Source organism: Mytilus californianus, unplaced genomic scaffold (genome assembly GCF_021869535.1).
Source record: "Mytilus californianus isolate M0D057914Y unplaced genomic scaffold, xbMytCali1.0.p SCAF_7, whole genome shotgun sequence".
Taxonomy (NCBI): Eukaryota; Metazoa; Mollusca; class Bivalvia; order Mytilida; family Mytilidae; genus Mytilus; species Mytilus californianus.
The window spans coordinates 69,951,695-69,964,227 of NW_026262723.1; the positions used below are offsets into that span (position 1 = coordinate 69,951,695).

Consider the following 12,533-nt stretch of genomic DNA (forward strand, 5'->3'; position numbering starts at 1 on the left):
ACAATGTATTTAATGACAAATATTTACCAAAACCAATTGTACATCAAATATTTTACTATAACGTAACAAGTATGAGCGCGTGACGTTTAGCGCGGAGTATAGCTCTTTTCTCCAGGTGAAGATGCTTTTTTATTCAAAATCAAATTCATGTAGAGAAAACTACTAAAATAACACCAATGTGGAACAAGTACTACTCGGCGTTTTGCATTTGCGCCGATTTTGTCTTTCATATGCACCGATTAATGGTGAATGTTATTTTTTATTTATAATCATTATCAAACCTATAACTGTCATAACTGTTGTTCCCTGCTCATCATTGTAATGCAAATGAAACGATTTAGGGCCGTTTTTCGGCCATTTACAATTTTCAATGGGTGCAGCTGCCCACAAATGAGCTCGAGGTGAATAACGCGAATTTAAGTACTCAGTACGAAGTCTAATAATGCATGACATTTGACATCAGAAGGAGCGTCAGACATTATGCCAAACGTAAAGCAGTTCTCGATTTCATCTGGGGGAAGGAATGGTAGACCGAAAAATTACGATAACCATTTACCAGTGTCACTTGATTTGTCTTTATACTCTGTACTTAGCCCAACATACTGGATTTTCCTCCACCAGTTCTGAGCCAGATGAAAACGGCAACAATCTTTTTATATATACATGTTGGATGGAGAGTTACCTCATTGGCATTCATACCACATCTTCTTATATCTGTGTTATAATTGACAATTCATAGCATATGTAGAACTGGCTAAAGGAAGATGTTTATAATGATAAATAAAAAAATAACATGCACCTGTAATTTACCTGTACACAATCGGCGCAAATGAAAGAATCAATTAGGCGCAAATGAAAGATTGAAATTTTTTTAAATCGGCGCAAATGTCATACGCCCGTACTACTATAAGACGAAATAGTATAAGGTGTTTATTTTAAATGAGTTTCAAGTTTTCCATTTATTTTGATTAATTCATTAAAAGCAGACAATACAATCGCCAACTTTTACAACAGTCTTTTCGTCTGAACTACAGGGCCAAATTTAACCATTCTTGGCCACAACCAGCATTGAGGTATCTAGTTTTCAAAATGTGTCCGATGACACCGCCTGCAAACCAACATGGCCGATAGACTAAAAAAAAGAACATAAGAGTAAAATGCAAGTTTTGTCTATATTGATTTGAAAACTGCAATAAGTAGAGAAAATCTGAAATTGGTAGAAACGTTTAAAATGTTGAGATCTGCCTACTGTTCATTTACATCAAAACTGTCAGACGACTTCTTATAGCTGGTGTTGCCCTTAAATGACGAATTTTACTAATTTTGTTTTTCATTATTGCCTATTATTTGGAAATTTATAAAAAAATAAAAGAGATACTTTGAAATGCAAAATTGATCCACAAGACAAGATCTGCAAACAAGTCATCAAGGCTGAAATCGTTAGTCAACTCCTTGTTCGAGTTATTGGACTTTTATTAAAATTCTTTAAAATTATTTGCGTTTTTGCCTAATGACTTGAAAACTATAATATTAGATAGATGGAAACTTTAAAAAGCAAAACTGAACAGCTAGACATTACAAAATTATTTTGTAAAAAATATTTCCGTACTCTTAACAACAAAATTATTTTATTTATAACATTTTGTCCCAGGTTATAATTGTCTTTTTGACATTGTTTTACATATTGTATGTATATTGTGTCAGAGATCAAATTTATTTGTTCAGTGTATGTTTACTTGTTTTGTTAATATTTCTTTTTGGTCGAGTTAAGCCATTTCAATTGATATTTTATAGTGTGTCTTTCTATGTTGTATTGTTATACTACTGTTTCCGGTTAGGGTGGAGGTTGGCGCCTATTAAAATATTTAAACCCGCTGCATTTGTTCACACCTGTCCTAAATCAGGAGCATGTTGTTCAGTGGTTGTCGTTTGTTGATGTGGTTCATAAGTGTTTCTCGTTTCTCGTTTTTTAAATATATTAGACCGTTGGTTTTCTTGTTTGAATGGTTTTACACTAGTCATTTTTGGGGCCCTTTATAGCTTGCTGTTCGGTGTGAGCCAAGGCTCCGTTTTGAAGGCCGTACTTTGACCTGTAATGGTTTACTTTTTACAAATTGTGACTTGGATGGAGAGTTGTCTCAATAGCACTCATACCACATCTTCTTATATCTACGATTTACCAATAAGTCATCATGGCCAGTTGACTCCTTATTGGAGTAATTGCCCTTAAATGACATTTTTTCCGTTTTAGCCTAAACGTATTAAAAACTATAATCAAAAGATGGAAACTTTGAATACAAAACTGATCAGCAAGACAATTTCTTTAAAATCTTTTGCCGAAATCGTCAGTTGACTCCTTATTGTAGCCTTATCACCAATGTGTTGTGTTTTTTCAGTCAGTGTATTGGCATACACTTTTTTGTAATTCAATTATAAGGGTGTAATTTACCGATTTTTTTGTTATTTTACTGTTAATTAACGAAAATATAGCTTAAAAAATTTGGACCTTCACGTGGCTGAAATTGTCAAATCCATGATGTACGGGGGAGGCAACTCTTGAAATTTATCTTACTAAAGAGATAGGTAAAACATCGGTTTTAAAGAATAAAACTGTCGCATGGGAACGCACAAAAAAAAAAAATTAAAGAAAATGTCCATGTTTTCACAACATTTTCCATTAACATTTAAGCTATGTTTGAACAAGTTACCATGTGTGAAAAAAATCTATAATTTATTTTTAATGTCTGGTAAAAAAAAATGCATGCTAACTTGACAATTGAATTTTAGAGGCAAAGCTTATCTCGGTGATATGTATTAATACATTTAATTGTCTTGAAACATAACTTTTTTATATATTGTATATTTAGTCCTTGTCACATCTGTATGTCCGTACTCAAAGACATTGATAAATGTTGAGAAAGGTTGACAATCCGGAATTTGTCCGTCACTGGTAAAATAAAATTCTAAAATATAATTGTCCCCCGTTTGCCGCCCAGAAAAAAAGAAGAATGTCAACATTGAAAGCAAAACGAGAGAAAATCATTTGATTGACTGATTCGATCCACAAAAACTCATTCTTATACAGGTAAAAACGATGATAAACATATATTTTTAACCTATAATATGAAATCAAACAGACCTAGAAAAACCATTTGCACGAGTCAGCTATCTATTTATATCTGTATTTATGTTTATTTAGGGTTATATGACTGTCGACAGTCTTCGGAGGTCACCTCGATGGTTAATCAGATATACACGAAATGCTGATACATATTTTCGAGCCCATGCATTGTAAATTGTTTATTTTAGACTTTTTAGAATTTGGATATACGTTTTAGTATGTTATAAATAAAATATGAGAATTTGAGATAAACCGGTGAACATGAATTTGACAGCTAATGCCCCTATAAATAGAAAAAAATAATGATCTGTAAGAGAAGAGCTGCAAATATTTCATATTTTACCGTAATTGTTACTTGACTCTTTAAAGGAATTATTGCCCTTAAATGACAATTTTTCAATGTTTTTCGTGTTCTTGGCAAAAACTAAAGCAGATAGAGAGGAACTGAAAGCTGGAAAGTAATAGCAGCAATACATGATCAACACAAAAAAAGATTTTTGTCGTGAATTATGCTCTAGTCTACCATGTTGGAGAGTGTCCATTGTTGAAGATGCGCATATACCTCGGTGAGCGACACAGGCTTTTAAAAGCTTAATAGTAGGATTTCTTTTCGAAAAGAGTTGTCTATTATATTCCAATTGCGGCTTTTGAATCCCCATTGGTATTTTCTCGTCCTCTTTTAATTGTCAGCTAATTTCAATATCTTTTTATTTATTTTTTCATTTCAAACAGCATTCAGGGACACGGTAGAAAATTTAAGATAAGATCCATATAACCGATTTAACGTTTTCGTAAAAGAAATTGAATAGTATTTAGCAACAAAAGGGAGAAGCTTTCTTTAGACATGCAACATCCACATAGTGTATCTGTCAAAAATATACATTTTAAATCAAAAAGACACATTTTACTTGTCCTTAATATTTTGAAAAATATGGCTTTTCATAAATATTTTTAGTACTGCAACGCCAAAATATAATCTCAACACTTCAGGTAAATGTTCTGAGTTTTTTGTTATTTCTTATATATTTTATTCAAAGTTTTACATTTTATAATAATTTTTCGTGTTCAAGGGACAAATATTTAATTTGCCGGGAGGCCAGGAGGATTCAAAAATGAATATCCTGTCATAAAAATGAATAACTTTCCATAAGACAAAATGAAAATGAATATTCTGCAACGCCAATATATAATCTCAACACTTCAGGCAAATGTTCTGAAATTATTGTTATTTCTTATATATTTGTATCAAGTTTTACATTTTATATTCATTTTACATGTTAAAGGGACGACCGTTTATTTCCTGGGGGCCAGGAGGATTTGAAGATGAATATCCTGTCCTAAAATTAATTACTTAGCACAAGACGGAATGAAAATGAATAATCTGCAACATAAAATGAAGGAATCAATCGTGTATAAAAGTGCAAATAAATTTTCGCGCGGTAAAAAAAAAAACATTATTAGCAACAGATGAAAATGAATAGCCAATATGATAAAATTCCCAAACCCTATACTATCTATGCTTTGTGCACTGCCTTTATAAGGTTCGTCATTACCTTTTAGCAAATCAGGCCGTATTTACAACACAAATTTCACTCACCTGTACACCTGGAAAAGTTTTGGAGCGTGACTGGATCTAGATCTATAAAATTTAAATGTTTATGTACATATGTAGTTCTATAACTTGACTTGTGTTAACGAAGTCAGTAGTATAGAAGACCTCGAGCAGCTGATCCTAAAAACTTGGACCCTGATAACTGGTAATAGGTAAGTGATACACATTTATGAAATACTTGTTACAGCGGTGCCTTGTTTGGTTATGTAATTTTTGGTTAGATAGTTAGAGCGAAATTCTCTAATCGTAAATAAAGTTTTCTGAAATCTTCTGATCTTACAGCATTATCGCGCTGATTCAAATTATCAAATACATATAGCCAGCTCAAAGTGGCATTTTTTTTAGTATTTATTTTAAAATCAAGTGGAGAATATTTAACAGGTTGAGACGACTCGCCTAGATGGGTAATTATCAAAGGAATCGAAAAACATGGCAGTGTTTACACAACAAAATCTACTATGAGTACAGACAAAGGAAGTTTTTACTGTTTAAGGCATGGCAGGACCTAGATATATAAAAGTTATATGTAGTCTATGTTTCTGAAAATAAAAAAAACTTTTATTGATTTTGATGTGCATTTTTTTCCAGTCTGCAGAAAAAAGCAAAATAAACAAACACATTTGATACGGTCACTCAGTTACAAAGTCTCAATAACCTATCGTTTGCAGAGGTCTTTTGTTCATCTATTGTCCATTTAAATCATTACTACTCACATCATTTATTATATGAGGACACCTTCTCAAACCTCTTTCCAAACTCTATTTTGATACCTTCTGCAGGAATGAAAAAAAATGAATAGCAAAATCCGGAAAAAGTTTTTAATTTTCTGAAACATAAAATGCATTTAAAATTTAATTATCTAGTTCCTGCCATACCTTAAAACTTTTCAAGGTGAACAGGTTTGTCTGTACTCTTCTTCTTTTTTTTTAAATTTGTGATGTAACGATGGCCTATATTAGACAAAAGGTTTTGATGAACCTTAAATAACATGTCTGAGAAATAATATCCCAAATTAGATATAGAATGATTTTCATAACAATGTGGGCACCTGGTATTTAAATGTTATCGTGTCGGTCACTGACTGTCACGCAATATCAGTTAGCAAGGGGGCTCTCAATGGGGATGCGCGTAAATACTATCTTTACACATGTCCATTCATAAAATAAAAGTTTTTGCATGAATGCTTATAGAATTTTTTATACTAAGATTATTTTTGTTGGTAATAAGAACCTCAGACCTTCATAAAAATCATTTTTAGTCCTCTAGGCTACATATTTTTTTGGACGGAACAAATTTGAATTCCCTACGAGGACTCCAACGATCAGATTTTCGTGGTCACTTAAATATCATTCTAACAAAAACAAAAAACTCATGGAAATATCAGGAAGCATATAAATCCGGTCTTATGTGCAAAATTTACGTTCATTGGAGTCGGGTATTATATAAGGTCAGATATCAAACGCACGTATATACCGTAGATAGATAGGTTTATACATCAATGACATGTCAACACAAATATCGTGTTTTTCGACAGGTACATGGTGCTGGGTTGGCCTAAACTTTTTTAAAGGTCAATTAGCTTTTCTCTTGTGAAAAATCGGCTTTATTTTCAATAAGTTACTCAGAGAGTAGCTTTTGTTGAAACATTCATATTTATCTTAGATTTTGTAATTATCTGAACACTTTTAACAAAAGTTACGGGATCTATATTCTTTAACTAAAAATGAAGCAGGTAATTTCAATAAATTCGGTCTTACTCAACCTATTTATTGTTATTTGAAGACGCATATTGAAGACAATTCTGCATAAATATTTATTTTCTTTTTTTTTCATGTTGATTTCATAGACCTCTTGCACACCAACCCCCTCCCTTATTTTAGTTGAATCAGAAATGTTCGTCCCCTTACAATTTGAAAGTGTAGTCAATTCTTTTTCGGTTTCGGTGTTTCAATATCTATCAATGATATGATCACAGTACATCTGTTTTGGAATAATAAATCAAGTGCACAAGACTAAACTGTAACACGTGATAATGTACAGGTTAGGGAAAGACCATTTAACTTCAAAGGAGGGGTTTATGGGTTTTTTTCCTAAAAAATATTCTGATCCCCAATTTGATGAAGAAAAAAAATATTGCAGTCAAGCAGATGACAAAAAAACATTCAGAATCCAGATTTTCCCCATATCAATGGTGTTAAATTTTTAAAAAAATAATTAGATTCATAGTGTCGAAAAACTAAAAAAAAAATTTGTGCGAAAAAAAAATTTCTGACTCAGACAAAAATCCATAACCCCCCTTGAACCTTGAAGTTAAATGGTTGCTCCCTTAGTATGTCAACATTACCCGTAATCAGTGTAATAATAACATTTTGAGTGTCCCTCTGGTATCTTTCGTCCCCCTTTAAACTGGGTGCACTCGTATAATTATTCTAATATAAAAGGTATTGTGAACACATTTAATTCATGAATAGATACCGAAACACAAATTAAAAAAAGTAAGCATAATCCTAAATTCAATTGCTGTGATCCGTCAATTCGTTTTTCAAATCAATAAAAGTCTCGATATATCTATACTTAGCACAGACTCAGAGATGTGCATATTGATGGCTGTTACTATTTACACACGATAACATTTAAATACCATGTGTCCATGTCCATGCTGATTTGAAATTCTATAAACTGCCGTCCATTATCGTGGGTGAGTGCGTGTGTAAGTTGGGTCGTTTTTCAACAAAAACAATAAATTGTTTCTAAAAAAAATTTGGAAAGGAACAAAAAATTGTTTCAGAAAAAAGAGGGAAAAAAACTAATTGATTTACATTCAAAATGTGGGACAAAAAAAAACGACCCTGAGATTAAAAAAGCAATGTTCATGTATGTGCATGACAGAAAAAAAAACAATTCCACCACCACAAATCACATACACACAATCGGAAATGGAAGAATAGTCGGTGCATAATCGTGAAAGTTTCTGCTGCCAAGGGTTTTTCACAAGTATAGAAGTTAGCAGAAAATTTACAGTTTCCTATATACACCAAACAGTCCATTTTATTCCAACAAGTAAATGCTAATATTAAGGCTTGGTCCAAATAGCTATTTACTCTCTAATATCTTGCAAGTACGAAAAAGACCGTACGAAAGTTTATTTTGTCTATGTTTTGTAATTTCACAACAATTGAAAGTTGATCATGTATTCGTTCTAAAATAAAATTTTAAGTGAAAAAAATTGTATAACCGCAATTGTTAAATCACTTTGAAGTCCGAAAAACATAATATCCAACACGTGCATTGTAACTTTTAGTGCTAGTTAAATTAATTCTTATGTTTAAAGAACTTGCGATATCATAAATAATTGTTTATCAAAACATAACATTACTTGCCTTATAACTGATCAATTGCACTTTGCAATGTTTCCCTAAAACCCCAAACAAAAAGTCACAACCCAGCCGTTCGGAATTGGCACGTTTAAGCGGATGCTTCGTGTAATGGGAAATACCAAGCTCTTTGCACGATAAAGAACCAATCAAACAAATCCATTTATTGGGGGTCCGTAGGTGACCTGTTGTATTATGAAAATTCATGAATATTTCTAATTTTTCCCGTCCTTATACCGTTCGTCCCATCTTGCAAAATCTATATTGTATTAGTCTTTAAATCATACAATTTTGAAGAATTTCAAAACATGGCCAAAAAAGACCCGCCGACCTAACACCATGGTTTGTGGTTACCCTTAACCTGAGTTAGAAAGGGTAGGTCTTTGTTTTCTGAGTGTCTGGTAATTCGAAAAATCTCTAAATAACTTTTGGTTAGATCGATAGCAAATAACGGAGTTAGCTTCCCCAATTGGTAGTTTCTAGTGCCTTTCACCCAAATTATATCTGATATCAGGAAAGGCAAACCAATGTTATATTCGTGCACCATGATACATTTTGAACTTAAATTGATGTAAACTTTAGCAGGTTTTTGTTTGTCATGCTTTCTCCACTGTCTGATTCTTAGGCAGATTGGCACTTAGATGTTAATTTGTTCTCTTCATAAATATATGGCTAAAATAGTTGCAACCGGCCGTTTTAGAATCTAAAGGACTATGGGTAATTTTATTATTTGTACCCAAAATAATAATAACGCCACATCATTGGTTAAATATCGATTGTTTATGACATTTTCAACCAATGACGACGTTTTGGTGTACACTTTTGTAAATATTACCAAGAATGCATTAAATTCTGAAACGGCAAATTGGACGATTTGACAGCTACACTCAATCAATCCATATAACCACTGCACAATATCGTCCTGAATGTGTGTAAAATTATTTCAACGGGGTGTTTAGCAAGAAGCAATCAATCAATCATCGTAAGGATAACATGATCACTGGTTTTGACCTCGTGGTTCATAAGTTTTTCTAGATAGATGTAGTTAGACCTAGTTTTATGTCAGCATATTGTAATGATATAATAAATTTAGCAGCAAAGACACTTCCACCTGTTTAATCATGTTTGTATATATAATTTTTAAATCTATGCTATTTTTCTTCGGTTTTAGTATAAACCGGTATATAATGGACTGGAAAGACTGCTGGGAAAAGGGCACTTTGCCCTGGCATATGGAAGATACACATCCAAAATTTGTATTGCATTTAGACAAGATAACGGGAAAGAAGAATAAAGCTAAAATATTTTTTCCTTTATGTGGCAAGGCTGTTGAAATGTTTTATCTAGCCAAGAGGGGCCACACTATTGTTGGAGTTGAATACATTGAATTAGCTGTCAAGCAGTTCTTTGATGAAAATAAGCTGTCATTTAAAACAAAACCTGTACCAGAAATAGATGGCGATGTGTATGAAAACGAAGAAAACCGTATAAAGATTTATTGTGGAGATTACTTCAAATTTAGCCCAACTTTAGAAAAAAATTTTGATGGTGTTTGGGACCGTGGAGGTCTGGAAGCTGTAGATGTCGACCAGCGTGGGAAATATACAGACGTGATGAAATCTGTCATGAAACGAGGAGCTGGATGTGTTACAGAAGTGCCCGACCGTCCAAAAGGAGAAGGACCGCCATTTAATCTATCTGTCGATGAAATTACCCAACTCTACGACTTAAAGGCACCACCAGAAAAAATTGATTACGATCCGGCAAGCGAAATTCTCAAATCAATGAATGTGGATGGAATGTTTTATTATTATTACAAAATACAGTCATGATATGATCATATTGCAGCATTTTATGTATCTATCTCAAAATATTTACCGTAGATGATCACCCATTTTAATGATACTAGTACTTGTTTCATTCACAGGATTAAATGCAGATTTGTTGAAACTTTTTAGTCAACAATAAGCAATTTGTATTAACACCTTGATTTTTATGTTTTAGTTTTCTATGTTGTGTCTATAATACTGTTGTTTGTCTTTTGGTATTTTTTTTTATATCTATCTCAAAATATTTTTTTAATATATATAACAACTTGTGCAAATCAAAATGCTAAGCATATCAATTTTTTTTCAAATTTCAGACGATGGTACACATTTCTCCCATAGAGTATTCTAGCTTCAAAATCACTTCATTTGTTAATTCAGTATTTAATATATGAACCCACTTGTTATTCTTTCATTATATGGGGAAGGTAGTTTGATCAATCATCTAACCCGTTCAAACCAATTACTGTTTCTTTTGGCTTAACATATTGCTGTTTTTCCACTTTTCCATTAAAAACTACAAATAATGGGTGTCAAATGTACTAAATGGTTTGAATCACTTATGTAGTAGACAACAACAAGTTTGTATTAATGGTTCTGATTTAAGATATATTACATGTGGATTACCACAAGGGAGTATTTAAGGCCCACTATTATTCATGTATTATGTTAATGACATGTCTATAAGCGTTAGCAAAGACTGCAAAATATTGTTATTTGCAGACGATAGTACCAGACTATATTCGGATAAGAACCCAAAAGTTATATTTCAGAAACTGGGTAAGGAACTTGAATCTTGCAGTAAATGGCTGATCGATAATAAATTATCACTTCATTTGGGGAAAACATAAACTTTTATGTTAAGGTCTAATCTTAAATTGGTGAAAAATTCTTAACTTTGACGTTACTTGTAATAATCACATAATTTTATCACAGAAATGTGTGAAATATAAAGTCTAAGTATTGATTATTCTCTTTCTGGAGAAAATTTTTTAAATAATGTTATACAAAAGATAAACTCGCGATTTACTGAGTTTCTATACAGACAGGCCAAATGTTTACCAGAACATTCTAGAAAAACTTTAGTTACAGCTTTAATTCAATGTCATATGACTATGCCTGTTCTGCATTGTATGCAGGTGTCAGTAAAAAATATAAAAAATATAAAAATATAAAGTTACAAGTATTATAAAACAAATGTGCTAGATGTATAAAACAAAATACTGGATATAGATCCGAAGTTGACCATAATGTATTGAATAGTATTGATTGAAATCGTGTTATACAATTAAGATTAAACCATGTTCATTATATTTATTACCATCGTTGTCCTAGTTACAAAGGTGAGACATTGTCATAATCATTTCACAAGAAATAGTGATATAACTTCTGGGTTCCACCAGTTGAGAGTCAACAAAAAGATACTTGTTATTATAATGGTATACAAGATTGGAATATGTTACAAATTATGTTAAAAAAAATGCATTCAAAATTAGCGTTAAAGGGTACTTGACAAAAAGTTAAAATGTGGTTTCATCTGACTGCTTTTTATATTATTAAATTTGGTTTTTTATTAAAATTACTTTTATATGAAGTTTTATGTCAGATTTATTTGTGTATTATCAATTTTGTATGTCGAAAATATAAGCGGTTTACATGAAGGGACCCCATTGGAAACAAGCTTCAGAGCTAGATGGGTTATCCCTGATAAAATATCAGCATTTTGTTTTCCGTACACAAAAGGTACTATATTCACCAAATGCTCTATTTTATCAAGTATGCGTTTGTATATGTCTTTGTATATTGTATAGTGTGTATTGTAAAACTTGTATGCTTGATATTTTATTGAATAAAATATTATTATTATTATCATTATTATAAGAGCGTGGTAGCAGGAGCAAAGACAATTAGACTAGAAGACACAATTATGTGTTCTTGTAGAGTGAAATATGTCCATGCATGGGGTAATGCTAATTTGTAACTGTAATGCCTTGTTATGTATTACATTTTCCCCAAGTATTGCATGTAATATACAATGCCCCAATTTTGTCATTACATGTCATTGTAATGTAATGCATTTCATTGGCACATTGTATGTAATTTATATGATAGTTTATTACATTATATTTTTGGTTGTCCAATAAAACCAATTATCGGATAATAGTGTGTGAACAAATTCATGACGTACTTTAATTCATGAAATCTTCTCTGTGTATGGTTTCACCATTAATATTTTATGTAATGTGTGTCCAAAATTAGTAAAACCCATGTTTTGACAAATGTCCGGTGATTTCGCACAAGCTTCCTAAAAAAAGCTTATTTGGAATACAGGAAAGATTTTTTACTACGAAATATAGTTCAACTTGAACCAAACAGATTGTCAAGAATACGGAGCAAAATTATTTCATTCTGATAAAAAGAATTGACTTAAAATTCAACCAATTATATCGATGTATTATTTTTAAGGGAAAACGGCTAAATATGGTCAATCATGGGATTGCAATTATTAATTTATGTTAGAACTTATCAATTTTAATACTTTGTGTCCCTTTGGAAGACTGAAACAATTACAAGACCGACAGCCTGGAGCTGGAATTAAA

General features: G+C 31.9%; 1 long non-coding RNA gene across 2 annotated transcripts in view; it reads left to right on the forward strand.

Moving 5' to 3' along the window:
- The first annotated feature begins 4,732 nt into the window (after window positions 1–4,732).
- The window catches only part of LOC127709892 (uncharacterized), a 41,857-nt gene continuing 34,056 nt past the window's right edge, over window positions 4,733–12,533 (forward strand). Inside the window, exons 1-2 of one of the 2 annotated variants that reach the window (XR_007985849.1) lie at window positions 4,733–4,885; window positions 9,279–11,802. This is a non-coding gene — a long non-coding RNA (uncharacterized LOC127709892). Of the gene's footprint in view, window positions 4,886–9,278; window positions 11,803–12,533 lie in introns of those variants that run through there. The other variant, XR_007985850.1, reaches the window with a different exon arrangement.